The sequence below is a fragment of the Vanellus vanellus genome (genome assembly GCF_965231255.1).
Source record: "Vanellus vanellus genome assembly, contig: HAP1_SCAFFOLD_47, whole genome shotgun sequence".
Lineage (NCBI taxonomy): Eukaryota > Metazoa > Chordata > Aves > Charadriiformes > Charadriidae > Vanellus > Vanellus vanellus.
In genome coordinates, this window is record NW_028127064.1 from 12,560 (window position 1) to 30,382 (window position 17,823).

Here is a 17,823-nt window from a genome sequence, read left to right on the forward strand (position 1 = left end):
GAAAAGAAGGTCCTTGGTCACCTCCCCCAGTGGAAACAAGATTCACCTCTCCTTTTGGAAGCACACTAGCTAGAGCAATGGATCGTTTGGCAAGAACACGCCCAGTGTGCATGTCCGCAGCCAACCAAGTAGTTTAATTCCCCTTCAGAACTTCCTCTTGTAGAAGACTGCTCTCAGGGTTGTTACTGCATTACATTTATTTCCTGCCATTTCTTCAGTCCTTATGTAACTGCCCCTAAATAGCTTTGTAATTGATTTTAGAGGGGGTGGGGGGGAAGAAGCCACAGGTAGAAGCCAATCCATAGTTTCTCGTGAGTCGTTGCCTTTTAATTCTTATCCATAGTCTTGCTGTTAGAGAACAGGGTTTTTTTGGAGTTAGTTGGTCACCTCCACCAGTGGAAATCAAATTCATCTCTCCGTTTGGAAGTCCAGTGGATGGAACAAAAAGCAAACAGAAAGAAACCGCAGACGCGGCAGAGAACACTCTGAAAGAACAAAAAAAGACTGTCTCATTTTCCACAGCCACTTGTGCGCCAGAAGATGCTGTAACTGTTTTTTAAGTTTATAATGACCACCACTGTTTGTAAAGTCATCCAAATGGTGTGGATTAGGAGAAAAGAAAAAAATCATCTAATTTGGAAGAGATCATTTATAGAAATGGCTGTAAAATTTCATAAACAAAAGGTCTTCGATCAGTAACTCCATATGGACTTTGATTTCCTCTGTCAATGCAGTTTTCTATTTTATATTAAGACTTCATTCATTTATGTAGTATGTAGATACAACTTATTTTAGGAATGTTAAATAAACATGTGTACTTCACCATATGCTTACTGCCTGATAGCATTTTTAGGGAACAGTGGGTTGAACGGTCTGTATAGGTCAGAAATATTAATGTTGGTTTGCAGGAGTGTTTGGAGCCCTCAAAAGTGAGGCCAACAGCTTTTTAAGCTTTTTAAAGTTTGCTTACAAGTCCTGTAACAAGTTGACATTTAAAACATCCAGGTTTAAATTTTCTATGTGATGTTTGACCTTCTGCCACAAATAATTTGGCTCACAATGCAAAATGTTAATTCCTTACATTCACAGTTAAGCTGTACTGTACTGAAGTCAGAACGTAAACAACTGTATTTTAAGCTGTGCAATATTATTTGGTACTTGTCCTAAACTTTGGGAAAGCTGCTCTTCAGTTCCTAAAACTACATCACACCTCAGAGGTTTCCCTATTTTTTACAATTTGTTGTCAGCAAAAAATTGACTGTGTAGAGGGTGTGCTGCTTACAATAGCATATCAAATTTAAAGGGATACTGCCCACAGACTTTGGAATTTGAGTTCAAGTCTGATACAATATGTAGATGATTTACTAATTGCTGGAAAAACTCAAGAAGATGTTAGAACTGAAAGGATTAAGTTGCTAAATTTTCTAAGTCTCCAGGGACTAAAGGTTTCAAGATCTAAATTACAGTTTACAGAAGAAGTAAAATATCTAGAGCACTGGCTTACAAAGGGGCATTAGAAATTAAATCCCGAAAGAGTAAAGGGAATCTTGTCTCTAACAATACCTACTAATAAAAGGCAAATAAGACAATTAGAATTGTTAGGGTACTGTCAATAATGGATAAAAGATTAGAGCAATAAAGTAAAATATTTATATGAACGAAATTAACTAAAAATGAACTAGTAAAGTAGACCTCTGAGGACAAGAGGCGTTGGGAAGAGATAAAAAGAAAATTGATAGAAGCACCTGTCCTCAACTTACCTGATATCCGTAAACCCTTTCAAATTTTCATCAATGTGGATAATAGAACAACATATGGGGTTTTGACCCAGGGATGGGCAGGGCAGAGAAAACCTGTAGGATATTATTCTAAAATCTTAGATCCTGTAAGCCAGGGGTGGACCACTTGCCTGCAAGTGGTAGTGGCAACCGCATTATTGATAGAGGAGGTCGGAAAAGTCACCTTAGGAGGTGAACTGAAAGTATATACCCCCCATAACATCCGGGGAGTGTTGCAACAACGAGCTGATAAATGCCTTACTGACAGTCAGTTGTTGAAGTATGAGAGAATTCTGATTAACTCCCCTAGATTAGAAATGGAAATGACTTCCATTCAAAATCCAGCCTAATTTTTATACGGAGAGCCCAAAGAAAGACTACTGTCTCCAGTTAATAAATCTACAGACCAAAATAAGAGAAGATTTAGAAGAAGAAGAAGAATTAGATGAAGGAGAAAAATTCTTTGTGGATGGCTCCTCATGGGTAGTGGAAGGGAAACAAAAATCGGGATATGCCATCATGGATAAGTACACTTTTCGAATAAGAGAATCGGGGCCATTGAATACGGCTGGGTCTGCAAAAGCCTGTGAATCATATGCTATGTTGAAAGCACCAAAAACTTTTAGAGAATAAAATTGGGACTATTTATACGGATTCCAAGTATGCCTTTGAGGTGGTACATACCTTTGGAAATCCTTCCAAAAGAATTAGCCCGGGGCATACTTAACAAATTACACAGCAGAACCCATTGAGGAATTCAAGCCCTTGTAGATCAATTTGAAACTAACTATGCCTGTGTCGGGATATACGGTTTAGCAAAAAGGCTCTTAGAAGGATGTTTAACCTGTCACAAAGTGAATAAGAGACAACTTAAAGAAAAAGTACAAGAAGGGTGTGAATTGGCTAAAAGACCATTTGAAAAAAAAAAAAAAAAAACAAACAAGTAGATTTTACTGAATTACCGAAGGTTGAGAGATATCAGTATCTATTAGTCTTGGTTGATGATCTTTATAGAAGCCTTCTCGGTGGTAAGAACTACGGCGAAAACAGTTATTAAAGTCCTCTTGGAAGAGAGGCCCACATTTTACCTCCAAAATAATCAAGAAGCAACTAAATTATTTGGGACAAAATGGGAATACCACACTCCCTGGTATCCTCAAAGTTCTGGGAAAGTAGAAAGAATGAATGAGGAGATAAAGAAACATCTAACCAAGCTGAAGGTAGAGACGAGAATGAATTGGGTTAAATGTTTGCCATTAGCCTTACTACATATTAGAACTCAGCCAAGAACAGATACTGGTATATCCCCCTTTAAATTGTTGTATGGGATGCCTTACGATTTCGGAATATTAGTAAAACACCTGAAAGTCGAAGATGAAATCTTAACGGAGTATATTTTAGAACTCACTAAAAGAAGAGACCTCCCTTGGACATTTCCATACACCGAATCCAACCTGGAGATCAGGTGTTGACCAAAACCAGAAAAGAAACATCTTTAACGCCCCGCTGGGAGGGACCTTTTTGTTGTTTTACTTAACACAGATACAGCAGTACGGACAGCGGAGAAAGGATAGACCCACACTGGCAGAATAAAAAGACCTATCTTCCCAGAAAGGTGGACTATGACGTCGGAACCGAGAGACCTTTGAGTAAGATTAAGGAACAAGACTGGTAAATGCACTTTTCCAGAAGAGAAGTAACGGATAGTTTAACCATGTATAAAGCACCATACTTCTGGATACCTATGTTGGGTTGTTTGCAAGTGTGCAAAGTTTGGTAAGAAGTAGTCATGTGTCTTGTTTAACATGCAATCTTGCTGTATGAATTGTCGCAAAAATCTGACGTATCAGGAATCAGAAAGTCAAGCAAAAATCTGTAAATTATTTTGGGGATGAGAACTATCAATATCTGAACCCTGGGAGGTATATGAAATGAACTGGTATTGAGCCTTAAGACAGTGTGCTGTAAGATTCCTCTGGAAACAGGCCCAGCAACAAAACAGGTGGAAATATATTTAAGAATTATTGATAAATTAACAGCAGAGTTACTAAAGTGAGAGAGGCGTGGTAAAAGGAAAGCCAGAAAATTCCCCTGAAGACTACCTGCTGCTGCCGAGCAGATGTTGATATCCCGTTGCTCTCTGCACGAGAGTGGACGAGGACAGGCAGAGAGGTATTAAACAGTGGGGCAATGAAAGCTGGTATCCTTTCACTACCACGGCCTCAAGAAATGAGCACCAACCCTTCCACTGGCACCATAGTTAACTACCTTAATTTCCACCCTGGCGGGGCCCCTCATAATACTGTGGTTAATTCTAACCTTTGGGCCTTGTTATTGTTAACAGATTTGTAGCTTTTGTTAAGAACAGGTTAAAAACAGCGCAACTAATGGTAATAAAGCAATCAAAACTAGAAATGAAGATTATACCAGATGAAAACTCTGAGTTAAATGCAGCTTGTGAAGTACTGTCCAGGTTTGATCAGCAAATTTCTTGTAAATAAAAGAAAAAGAGGGGAAGGATTGTAATAAGTAACAGAAGATCATTTGCTGATCCAACCAGTCGCTCAAGGACCGTCTGGACAGGAGGTTATCTCAAGCACAATAAAAGCTCAAGCACAAGCGCTTAAGCGGTTTGATGAACAAAATAGTAGAAAGTAAAAGGGGGGAATTGTGATAAGCTCAGCGCTGTTTGTTCACCAAACCTAGAAACTCGCATTGTCACATTGTTTTACAAAAAGGCAATTGCTGAACCTGCTGTTGCAAGATAGCCCGCATCCTGTGAGCGGGCAAGGCTAAAACTGCAAAGGTCAGGTTATGCAAACAAAGTAGGATGTGAAAAAGACTTGGAGGAGGGGAGGGGGGCTCATGAAGACGAAGAGTACATGATGTGAGGAAGACATGAATCCTTCATCCCTGCGACAACCAGGAGGAAAAGGAAAGCAGAAAACGACCCCCTAGCAACAAGTCGTGTCGTGCAGATGCAGAGTACCCCTCTACCGGAAAAAGAAGAGTATAAAACCAGGGACTTTCGGGAAACGGGTGCGAGCCGTCGGTGGAGTGAGACTCCCGGGCCCCCCAGCGCTGTTTTGCTTGCTGCCGCTTGCTAATAAATACTTCAGTCTTAATTGGCTCCATCTCCTCGCATCAATTTGTGGGACTAACCCATAACAAACCTGAAATTAATTACAGCTTGTTGGGAGTGTCGAGATGCTCGGTGGGGGCTCGGGGGTGGTTGGTGGGGGGAGAAGCGGTGCCCTGACCCCCACCTCTTGCTTTTCCCCTCTCCTCCCCAAGACTGCACAGCGCAAGATGAGGGAAATGTTCCAGCAGGTGAAGCAGCAGGAGCAGAAACACGCTCCGGGAGCCCCGGCCTCGCAGCACAGCAAGGGAGGCTCCCGCCGTGCCGCCCAGCACCGCCCGATGAATGTAACCCCGCCGCCGGACATCCCCCCCTCCCAAATCCTCCTCCTCCACCCCCAGCAGGTCAGGGGAGCAAACCAAAGACCCCCCCAAACACACAGCCCCCCATTCCCCACGGCGCTGCGAGGATGCACAGCCGAGGGGTACGGGGAGGGCTCTCTCCATCCCACAGCCCCCCCTTCCTCCTCCCTCGCCTCCTGACGCTCTCCCTTTAGTTGGACTAACGTGGGCAGGTTTGGGTACCTCAGCACCTCACGCTTGTGTCTCCCTTTTAGAGATTCTGTATGCCTTGGTAACCTGAGAGTTGGAGATCCTTTTTTAATTAATTTTCTAATAAAAAGAGAACCGAGTTGGAAAAGCGATGGGGATAGGCAGCACTGTGGTCATTCTCTCCGGGGCGTTGTGGAGGAAGGCTGCCAGTCTTCCTCCCAGTGTACTTTTCCCCCTTGGCTCCAGACTGCTGCTGGGGCTGAGCTCTGAGCCGCCAGAGCGGTTCTCAGCAGACGGTCACTCGGCGCAGACAATGAGGCCCTGAATAGCCCTTCCTGTGCTCTTGATGGCTCCGGACGGCTCTGCTCCTCTGCTGCTTCTAAGGTGGGGCTGCCCCAGTGCCCTCACTCAGGAGCCTTTTGTCTGTGCAGGTCTCACTTGTGACAGGGGGTGGGGGTGTTGCCAAACTAACTGCTGTGCTGCGATGTGTGAGTGGGTGTTCCCGCCCGTGTCAGTGCCAGAGCTCTTCCGTAGGCTCTTCTGCCAGCGGAGAGCCAGGGGCCGCTCCTTCGGGAGAGAGCTTGTTTAAAAAGAGGAAAAAAAAAAAAGGGGGGAGGGGGGAAGTGGGAAAAGAAAAAAGAGGAAAAAGATAAAAAAAGGGGAAAAAAGTAAAAAAAGAGAAAAAGTAAAACGGGGGGGACGGGAAACAGAAAAAAGGGGGAAAAAGCAAAAAACAAAAAGGGAAAAAGAAAAAAGGGGAAAAAGAGAAAAAAGGGGGAAGAAGTGAAAAAAGAGAAAAATAAAAATGGGGGGGAAAGGGGAAACAGAGAAAAATGGGGGAAAAGGCAAAAAAAATCGGAAAAAAAAGGGGAAAAAGAGAAAAAAGGAGGGGGAAGCGAAAAACAAAAGGGAGAAAGAAGAAAAAGGGCAAAAGAAAAAAAAAACCCACATATTAAAAAAGAAAGGTAGAAAGGAAAAAAACAAACAAACAAACCAAGGAAGGAAAGTGGGAACATCCCCCAGGCAGGAGGAGGGACAGGAGCCGGGGGAGGGGGGAGGTGGGGGGAGGTGGGGGGAGGTGGCGGTGCCAGCGCCGGCCCCGGGGGCTGCGACACCACGTTTTTGTCCTCTACTGCAAAGTGTTCTGTGAAAAACAACCAACCAAATCCCACCCAACGACAACATCAAAACCCAAAGAGAAATCTCTCCAGCTCACACGAGCCTGAGCTGCTCTCCGCTGCTCTCGTTCCAGTGTCTCGGGGGGGTCACGGCCGAGCTGAGATTGGGGGTGGTGGTGGTGGGAGTTTGCCCCATGGCTGTGATGGGGGGAGAAGGGGTGGGTGAGGAGTGGGGGATGTGGTCTGGGTTTTTTTTTGGGGTGGTGGTGTTTTTTTGCCAGGTGTCGCTTTACCCAGTGGCTCGGGGAGGCGTTGGCATCAGGAAGCCTGTGCTAAAGCGGGGTGGGGGCCTCGCTGCAGTTGGTTAGCAAAGCCAAAGTCGTTATTAATGGTTATTAATGGTGCACTAATTACGCCCTTGTAACTGGGAAGCTCAGATGCCCCCTAAGCACCCCCGCGGTGCTTCTCTAGCCAGGCGAGCGCTGGGCGTCCCCCCCGCAGGAGAGGAGAGCACCTCCGGGGTGGGTGGAAGGGCATCACCCAACGGGGAGAGGACCAAGATGGGGCTTGGGTGTCCCTTGGGGTGGCCGGGTGGCGGGGTAGGGCTGCTGGGGGCTGCCACGATGAGGGACACCCCCACACCTTTCTCCATGGCTCCCAGAGCTCTGCTCCCTCCCTCCCACCCATCCAGTGCCACCGGAGAGGTGGTGTCCCCCATCCCGGGGCGGGCAGGGGCTGTGCCACCCCATCTAACACCTCAACGCACCAAAGCACCTCACTGGGGGAGGGACTCTGCGCCTGGTAGCCCCGTGCTCCCCAGCACTGTAAGGATGGGGCTGAGCCCCCACCACGGCCACCCTGTGCAAACCAAAGACCCCCCCACCCCCATTCCCCACAGCGCTGCGAGGATGCACAGCCGAGGGGTACGGGGAGGGCTCTCTCCATCCCACAGCCTCCCCCTTCCTCCTCCCTCGCCTCCCGCCGCTATCCCTTCAGTTGGACTAACACAGGCAGAGAGAAAGAGAGGTTTTATTATTCTTTTTTTTTTTAATTTTTTATTTTTTATTTCCTAAAAGCCACCGGTTTTTCATCCCAGGCATGGCCAGAGGAGCTCACCCAGCGTTGAGGGGGGGAGGTTGGGCTGCGGCACACAGCGCAGCGGCTCATCAGTTTTTAGAATTAATGTAACGATAACAAAACTAACGGCGATTTGTAAGTTTTGTAAGGATTTTATTTATTTATTTATTTATTTATTTCATTTCAGAGGGGGTGGGGGCGGGAGGGGGATGTTTGTTTTTTAGCACAAGCCGGCTTTTCTAGAGGTTAAAGAAAGGCCGTGCTCGGCCGTAAACGCTTTGGGGAAAGATCCCGGTTGCAAGGAGAGAAGGTGGGAAAAGAGGGGCAGGGGGGGAAAACAGATTTCCAAGAGGTTGTCAGCCCAGGGCTGGGGGAAAAAAAAACCAAAACACTAGCAAAATTTTTTTTTTTTTTTTAATTTCAAAAATAACACACACACAACCCCCAACCCCAAATGACACACACACATCCACACACAAAAACTACCTCAGGTTTTCATACCTCAGCACATTGCGCTTCTGTTTCCCTTTTAGAGATTTCCTATGCCTTGTAAAACTGATAGATGGAGCATTATTTTTGTTTATTTTCTTAATAAAAAAAAAAATGAGTTGGAAAACACACTCTTACTGAGTGCGAGGCGGGAGAAGGAAAGCAATCCCACGGGTGCCAGAGCTCTTCCATAGTCTCCTTCCGCGGGCTGAGAGCCAGGGGCTGTTCCTTCGGAGAAAGCTTGAGAGATGTTTGAAAAGAGAAAAAGAAAAAAACCAAAAGAAAAAAATGGGGGGAGAAAAAAAAAGAGGGGAAAGAAGAACAAAGAGAAAAAGGAGATAAAAGGGGGGGAAGAAAAAAAAAAAGGGGGAAAAAGAAAAAAAGGGAAAATGAAAAAAGGGGAGGGAAGAGGAAAAAAAAAGGAAAAGGAAACAAAAACCCCAAATATAAAAAAAGAAAGGTAAAAAGGAAAAAAAAAAACAACCAAACCAAGCAAGGAAAGTGGTGAAAGCCATCGGGCAAGAGGGACGAGAGCCGGGGGTGAGGTGGTGGTACCAGCGCCGGCCCTGGGGGCTGCGACACCACACTGCAAAGTGTTCTGTGAAAAAAACCAACCAAAACCCACCCAACGACAACAACATCAAAAAACAAAGAGAAATCTCTCCAGCTCACAAGAGCCTGAGCTCGCTCTCCGCTGCTTTCGTTCCAGTGTCTCGGGGGGGTCACGGCCGAGCTGAGATTGGGGGTGGTGGTGGTGGGAGTTTGCCCCATGGCTGTGATGGGGGGAGAAGGGGTGGGTGGGGAGTGGGGGATGCGGTGTGGGTTTTTTTTTGGGGTGGTGGTGGTGGTTTTTTTGCCAGGTGTCGCTTTACCCAGTGGCTCGGGGAGTGTGACGAAACAGGAAAAAGGGCTTCACTGAGAGGTTCAGATTAACAATTTCTTTGGACTTCGCTCACGGGTCCAATACGTCACTATTGCAAGTTCTGTGTGTACTCAATCGCATGCCCTATACCGTACGGATGTTTCTTAGTCACTTACCCTCTCTCTCTCAGGTGAGGTCGCTCCATCCCTGGGAAGTTACCCTGTACAGCGTCCTGGATGGGGGGGACAGATGTCCGAGGGGCCAGCTGTATCCTTGGAGGATTCCCCATTTGTCTCCCCAGACCCTGCGGTTTATATTTCCTGACTCCGTGAGGGTGCAGGATTATGCCCGAGTGGATTACACTGTCTGGGATATTTCCCTCTGGTGGTGCCATAGCGAAGTCTCTGTTGCCAATTTGTGATGTCCGGCGCTCAAAGTCACGGGAATAGTGGTGGGATGGGACTCGGGGCATTTTCTTTGTTAAGGGCCATTTGGTTTTGGTCGTTCTGTGCCATCTTGAGATAAGCCCGGGCTGAGCTGTTCTGCAGCTGCCCCCAAGTTCTCTCTGCACAGCCAAGGCACGGCGGGGATGGAGCTGAGTGGGACGGCAGCTCCCTGCCTCTCACCTCTTGTGCTCTGAAACCGGCTTGGCTGGCTGCTCCCACACAGTGTGTTACTGGCTTGCCCAGCAGGTAAAGAACCCAGATTTGGGAGGACAGTGGGGTGTCCGTAAGGGGTCCTGGGCTGCCCTTATGGGGTCCTGGGGGGGGAATCTTGCAGGCCAGAGGGAGTCTGGGGCGGCCCTTCAAGGATCTGGGGGTCCCCTCTGGTGCCTCTGGGGAGGGTTTTGTGGCTGGGGAGGGCCGAGATGGTTTCAAGAGGTGCTTCCTCCCTTTCTCCAGCCCACCCAGCTCCCCCGACACCCCCACCCCCCAGGCTGGTGGGTGCCAGCAGTGCCAGCCTGTCCCACTGGGTCGGGCACTGAGGGGGGCACAGCCCCAGCCGCGGGATGGGAGGAGGAACCACAGCACCAGGGATAGAGACCAACATTTTATTTCTTTAACATTTCCCATGGGGGGCACCCCAGGGTTGCGCGGCTGCACCGCAGCTGGTGTCAGGAGGGACTCCGTCCCCCCCACAGCTCACCTGGCTCCGCTCGTGATGCTTTTGATGGGGCTCAGCGCGGTCTCTTCTGTGCTACGGACCAAGCGGCTCCAGGTAGGCGACTGCTGCACCGCACTGTGCCACAGCGTGGGGTGGGGTGGGGGGCTGCGGCGCGGGGCTGGGAGCTGCTCCCATCTCACCCAGCTCCCGGGGTCCTGCAGAGGGACTGGAAGAAGCCAAAGCAAGGGATGACAGACACGAGAGCCCGCCCAGAGGAGCAGAGCAGTGAGTGGCCCTGGCACCGAGCACCATGCAAACAGCCCACACCCCACGGCAGCCCTGAGCCGGGGCTGTGCCGGGGGCTGCCGGCCGCTCACTCCGTCCCCTCCCTCAGCAGCTTCTTGACTAGCAGATGAAGGATGGGGGCTCAAGTCGATGCAGGAGAAGCAGGGAGTGTGGGGGAGACCCCCAGATCCTGCCCCAGACCCTCAGCCCGTGCCCTGCCCTGCCTGTGCTGGGCAGCCCTGCCCGCCTGCTGAGGAGGGGGTGCTGCCCGTGGGCCCCGACAGAGGATACAGGGTGCAGTGGGCTCTCTTCTCTCTCCTCCTCTGCAGGGCAACTAAGGAGGCAGCGAGGAGGGAGCACCGGGCCCCACAGGACCCACTGGGCTCCCTGCCAACCATATACCATCTGAGCAGAGATGCCTCTCTCTACCCCCTGTCCCCCCCAAGCCCCCAGGTCCCCCTGCCCTCCTCTGCCGCCTATAGGTCCTATCAGTGGGGACAGCTCCTTCTGGTCCAGGCAACCCCCGGGCTCCTGGGCCCCCCGAGGGCCACCGCAAGAGCCCCTGCAGCCTGTGCTCGCTGGCCAACTCGGAGGACTGCAGCAGCCTGTTGAGGAGCAGCTCCTCTTCCCAGAGCTCCCTCTACCACTTCCTGGAGCCCTGGCCCAGTGCAGCAACAGAGCCAGTGGTGCTCACACACTCGGGACAACCCCGCTCTCCCATGGCTGCTAGTGGGGCAGTGGGGAAACCGGGACCGGTCCTGAGCCAGGAGCCTCCACAGGATCTGCCAGCAGGGACCGAGAAAGAGTGGGTTCCCAGGCAGGGGACGGAACTGAATGTGGAAGCATATGCTGTGGGGCTCTGAGCTGTTGCGTGGTGTCAGGTCTATCCAACGTCAGGCAGTACATTCCCAGGAGATGTCACTGCTATCAACTCTTCCGAGGAAGTGGGGCCGTTTCTGTAGTCGTAGCCTGCCTGGAGAAAGAGCCCCACGGAGCCAATAGTCTGCTGAGCAGCAAGGGAGCACAGTTGCTGACTCTCAACCAAGGACTGAAACACAGCAACCCACTCTATTGCCTTCCCCCTTTGCCCGCTGCCTCCCACAGTTGAGAAGAAACCAACCAGGGAGCTCCAAGTGAGGGGACCCCTCCCCCACTCCCCCAAATCTGCTCAACATCCCCAAACCTCCCTCAAGACACGGGACTCCTCCCACACACCTCCACTCCCCACACCGACAACCCTCCCCCTCCCCCAACGCTCCAAAAAGCAGCAGTCCTTAGGGCAGACTCCTTAAGCTGACTCCACAGCTACGGCTCCCCGTCGGCTCTGGGGGAGACAAAGGGGCCCCGGGGCTCTCCGTGGGCTTTAAGGGGGTCCCAGGGCTGCCCACGGGCTCCCAGCAATGCCCGTGCCCACCACCCACCCCCGCTTCAGGGGGCCCAGCGCTGACACCCCCCGACCCATCTCGGGAGTACCTGGGGGGACTCGGCCGTGGGCTGGAGGCGGGCGAAGGGGGCACGGCCGGGCTGACCTGCCGGAGGAAGGGGGGGGGCTGAGAGCGGAGCCCAGAGCGGAGCCAAGCGCCCCGCCAGGCCGGGCCCGGGCACCCTGCGCTGCGGCCGGGGCTGCCGCCACCTGCGGGGAGCGAGCGGGGGGGGGGGGGCTACAGCGGGGGACGGGGGGGGACCTGAATCGGCCCTGTTCTACCCGGGGACACCCCACTCGGCTCTGCCCCCCCAAACAGGCCCAGACCACCCCCCGAGCCCCCCAGCCCGGTCCCGCCACCCCACAACCCCCCCGAACTGGCCCTGCACACCTGCGCACCACCGCTGCTGCTGCCGCTGCTGCTGCTGCTGCTGCCGCTGCTGCCGCTGCTGCCGCTGCCGCCGCTGCTGCCGCTGCCGCCGCCGCCGCCGCCCGCTCCCGCCCTCCTCGGCTCCGGTCCCCCCTTCTCCCCCGGTACCTCCCCGCCGCAGCTCCCGCCCGCCGCCGTACACCGGAAGTGCTCCCCCTCACGTCCGCCCACCCGCGCATGTGCCGAGGCGAAAACCCGGGCCACGCCCCCCTGCGTCGCCGCGGCAAACGCGAGCGAGGGGGCGGGGCCGCGCCGCGCCGAGGAGAACGAGCCCCGCACCACAGCTTTTCTCCGCGTCGGGCAATGCGAGGCCGAAATCATCCCAGCCCTCCCCAGAATGAGCCGGACATCCGCCTGCAGAGTTCCGCCAGCCCCCCCGACGGACATCACGGGGATGGGGGGAAAGAAAACAACCAGAAAGGTACTGAAAATAGCTTGGAGATGGGGCTCTCAGATCCTTCTGAGAGGCAAAACCCGGCCTTTGTTCTCATTTTTGATCACGGGGTTTCGCAGTGCTTCGCGGGCAGTGGTTATCCAGGGCCATCAGCTATCCCGGGAAGCGAAAGTTCCCATCCCATGTGGCAAAAGTCCACTCGCATGAATAACTTAGACAAAACCAGCCCACAAAAGGACAAGAGGCGCGTTTGGTCACCTTTTCCTAGAAGCTTCGCTAAACTGTATACTCAGATTGGCCCTGTCCTGCATTTTATTTCCCAGAGTTTTGCCCCAAACCCACGCTTCCGGCCCCGGTCCCCAAGCCCTCCCTCAGGGCCCACCACCTTTCCCCAGCCCGGCCTGTCCTTAAAGCTTTTCTTTTCACACACAGCCCTTTCCACTCACCTCCCTCCGGGGCCTCCTCTCTCACAGACACCTCACAGCCCTGCAAACCTCCCTCTCGCGAAAACCCATTCCCCCCTCACTCCCCCCTCACACAACACCTACTCCCCTCACACCCTCGCTCCCACACCCCCCCCATCTCTCCCCCCCCTTCCCCTCTCCTCCCATTCAAAATGGCGCCGCCCTTCCCTTCCTCTCTCGCCTTTTCCTGCCACAGCCCCCGCCCCCCGCTCAGGTGACACCGCACACAGCCGCCATGAGGCGCGGCGGGGAGGGCCGGGGCTGTGAGAGGCGATGGCGGTGAGGGAACTCTTGGCTTTTCTCCTCTTCTTTTCATCTCCTCAGGCTTCGGGCAGCCCCGCGTGGGCGGCTGGAGATCCCCCCCTCCCCTTCCAGGAGTGGCCCCGGCCCTGGGGCGGCCCCCGCCTCCCTCCTCCCCACAGGCTCTCCTCAGGGAGAGCCCCCAAATCTGTCCCCCGGGCGGCCCCACAGCCTCCTGTGTGTCCGGGAATGGGGTTTCCTTCAGGGAGTGTCTCCAAACCTATTCCCGGGGTGTCCCCACAGCCTCCTGCGTTGCCGGGAATGGTGTTTCCCTCAGGGAGAGCCCCCAAATCCATCTCTGTCGTTGCCCTACAGCCTCCTGCATGGCTGGGAGCAGTGTTTCCCTCAGGGAGAGCCCCCAAATCCATTCCCAGGGTGGTCCCGCAGCCTCCTGTGTGGCCAGGAATGGCGTTTCCCCCATGGATGGAGCCCTCTCCTTCCCCCGACTCCACTCCTGGGCAGCCTTTTCCTCCCTCCCACCTTCTCCCCACAGCCTCTTCCAGGGCTGGGAGAACACTCCTGCCCTTTCTCTTCCTGTGGGTTTTGAGAAGAAGAGCCCCCCGTCTGCCCAGCCCACACGTGGGGTCTGGGCAGCTCCACGCCTTGTGTTTGAACCGGGAATTGGGATATTTCAGTTTTCTTCTGCGATCCGGCCTTGTTGTGTAAGGGCCAGTTGTAGTGGGTAGGCTTTGGTGGGTGAGTAACAGCAAATCTTATTTAACTTCCTTTTTTTAGATTTTGTGTAGGGGGCTTGTTGTCCTCACGCCCTCGAGTTCTGCTCCAGGTGAAGCGAAGCCCCATGGAACTGGCCCTAAGGGCGGTGGCGGCCATGGACCAGCGCCCCTTTGGCGTCGAGAACGTGGTTTCTTTCGAGGTGAATCTCCCTGTTTGTTTTTTTTTTTTTTTTCAAAAGCAGTGGGCTGGTTTGTAGCGAGGCTTAAAACCCCGGGTTGTGCCTGAGTGTGGGGCTGATTTCAACCTCAGGGGCTGCAACTCCGTCCAGCTCTGACTCACAGCCCTGGCAGCACCGTCAGCGCGCTGGGCTCAGCGTTCTCTTGTATTTTGAAGTGTTTCTTACGGATCGGCAGCAGCCGGGGATATTTAGCAGCTGTGTATTGGTGGTGGAATCCATGTGGTGAAAAGATCTTTGGGGTAAAGAGGTGACTAGGTGGGGTTTTTTTGCACCTCGAGAATGTTTCTTGTTGCCTTGTACGTATAAAAAGACATTCAGATTGATAAGGCTGAAGAAGACGGTAACAATCATAACTCCTCTGTTTCACAGGAATTTCACTTCTGTCCTATTTTCATAAAATTACCCCCTAGACAGGAATATGTTTTGCCTTTTTTTTTTGTTGTTGTTTTTTCTTTTTAATAAGAGTCCTTTCAGCCTGCTCTCCAGGTGGAAATGGGCAATGCAAAGGCATTACAATGATAGATTTGCTAAATATGTTGCCAAGGTCTCTATTACTGGCTTTCCCTGAAGTGGGGAAAAGACGTCCTGTTTAGTTCTATTTTGAATTTGAAATTCTTTGTGAAATGGATTAAGCAGAGAGGGCTTCTTTTTGTGGGTCTGCCCTTGGAAGGAGAGCGCCTTTAGGAAAAGGCTTTTCTGGAGGGGACGGAGAACTTAATTGCTGATGGCTATAAAAGTGCGCCCTGTTTGGGTGGCCTGAAAACAAAACCCGTGAAAATCCATGACTGAAAAATGAGACTTTCTCCTCATGACTGGGGCTGGTGTTTCTACTGATTTGCCAGTTAGTAACGGCTCGTTCCTTACTCGTGGCTGAGGACCCTTGAATTGTTTCCCAAAGCCTAATCCAGCGGGAAGTGCTGGGGATTGCGACAGAGACCAACTTGCTGCGTGGCTAATAAAGTTACTTAAGTGAATAAAGCCTGAGATGTACATAAGCACTCATATACTGAAGAATGAACATAAGCATGAAATAAGCAGGAATGTACTGAAGTTTAGAATCTGGTAGTTTCTCCCCCGTTAATTTGCTTTTGATGGTTATGCTTTACTGTTCCCATATTTTGACTTCCTTTCCCTTAGTGCTCTGGCTGAGGTTGCTCCAGGAAAGAAGTGCTGCATATCCCATACAAGGACTCGGTCCTGACGAAACTCCTGCAGTCCGCTCTGGGGGGAAACAGCCGGACCATCATGGTAAACTGATTCTAATTCTGATCGCATGGCTCTAACAGTGGTGAAAGTGCGTGTAGATAAAAAGATTAAAGATTGCTTTCTATGCAACATAAAGGTGAGAACCCTTCTGCTGGTCACACGTTTCTTGCCACTAGGAAACGCATTACTCAAATGGAGAGCACTTCTGTTTTCAGAACAAAAATCTCTCTCTCTCTCTTTCTACATTAGCCATTCAAACCCCATTTCTTCTGCAAGAGTTTTCTGCATATTTGTAAAAACTTATCTAAATAGAGAGAAATGTAGGTATAACACTCATAAGCAGCCCCCCTTTATTTAGAAAAGCCATGCTCTTTCCATAAAATGAAGCAGTATTATGAAGCAACTATATTTTTTTCCTGAAATCTGAGATTATCGTTTGGGCTGTGCACAAGATGTTTCATTCCTAAATAAGATGAAACTGCCAAAGGATCGCCTTTGTCTCAGGGAACTAACTGTGTACTCCAGCATCTCTGGAGAGGTATTTTTTCTTAAAGAAAGGACTATCAATAGAGAGATGGAGGAATACAAATAGAAAATGTGCATCTGTGAAAACATTGACTAAATGCTGACAGCCTTGAAACAGCTTACCTGAGTTTCTTCACATGCTAAAGGAGTTAATTTATAGCCAGGTTGCTAAGACACTAGGATTCTCCTTTTATGTTTACGGACTTAATCCCTATCTGATTTTTGGTAGTGTTTAACAGTGCTTTAAAAAAATCTCCTTCAAAGTCTAATGTCAGTTGATACTTTTCATACGCTTCCAGATTGCGGCCGTGAGTCCGGCAGACCTCTCTTACAAAGGAACGTTGTCAGCCTTACGCTATGCTGAAAGGTACGCTTTCATAATTTTTCCTGTTCTGTTCCTGCTGCAAATTGCAGTCAGGTGCTGGGCAAAAGGACAAAAGATACCCCTTCAAAGTGATTGACAGCTCTGGATGAAGAAAGAGCGAATCTGTCAATAAGCAAAGGCAGCAGATTAAGAGCTTATTCTGTGTTCGTATTAGCGGAGGGCATATATTTTCACAACTGAGTTGTGGGACAGAGGTGACTGTTTTTCCTGAGAATTCTGGGTCTCTCTCCTACGTGTGACTTAATTCCGCTTCTTTCCTTCCTTTTCCCTCCCAGTGATGCAGCATGGAGTTGAAACGTAGAACCTACAGATGATCCCTGCTGCCAGGTGTTTGTCACCTCTGCTTCCCAGCGCCAGATCCCAGCGACAGTGCCACACAGAGCTATTCCTGCCTGCCCAGGAGCAGCTCGCTTCCCGGCCGCTTTCCCAGTCTGTTGGGTCCTTCTGGAGGAGAAGGTTCCCCCCTTTCCTCCCCTTTGCTCTCCTCCTGCCCTTTCTGGGGCTCAGGACTGAACGCCGCTCTCTTTGTGGTCCTTTCAGTCAGGCTTTTGCTGGGACTCCAGCATGATTTATTCCTTCTTATTCCAGACATTCAAAACCCGCTGGACGCCGTCCTGTGCAACCTGCTGTAGGTGATCCTGCTCGGGCAGGGGGGCATTGGACTAGATGATCTCCAGAGGTCCCTTCCAACCCTGACCATTCTGCGATTCTGTGATCTTGACCTGTTGTTCAACAAAGTGGATGCTGTTTTTCCCAAAAGAACTTAGTTTTCTTTCCATTTCTTCTTCTTTGGCTTCTTCCCACTCTTTGTCCTGTTTCCTTAGAAAATGTGATCTGAGTAGAGGCACACAATGTCGTCCCTTCTCTGATCACCAAGTACCACTTCCCTGAAATGACTTTGGCTTCCACCTCTGGCTGAAGGAAGGAGCGACGCCTGTCAGCTGCAGCCTTTCTCAGTGAGACGGGGGGCCTCTCCGTGCAAGAGGGAGTTCTAAGTGGACCGACTGTGTCCTGGGTGGTGTCCTTTCTAAAAGCAAAGGGGTTTTTAGCTCTCCCTGCAAACGGAGTGTGGTGTTCACCCATGCCTGAGCTAGCATACCGGCTTACTGCCACAAAACGCACACGGACGAATTCCCTCTCCTTCTTCCCAACGCGTTGTCCTGCCCCCTTCCTTGTGCCGCCTTTTACACTTGCGAGTTCTCTCTGCAAGCCAGTTGGACTCTCTAACCTGGTGGAACACTGTCTCCTTTTCTGGCTTATTTGCCTGTCTGCTTAGGGAGGTAAGTTGGCTCCCAAAGTGCTCTAAGAAGTGTTCAAGGCAGCGCAAGGTAAGCCCACAGGAGTACAGTAGTAGAAGAAAGGGGCAGATGGAGAGATGGGAGGCGGCAGCAAGGCCTCTCTTTTGGTGGCAGCGCAGTCAACATGGTTTGTGAAATCCTC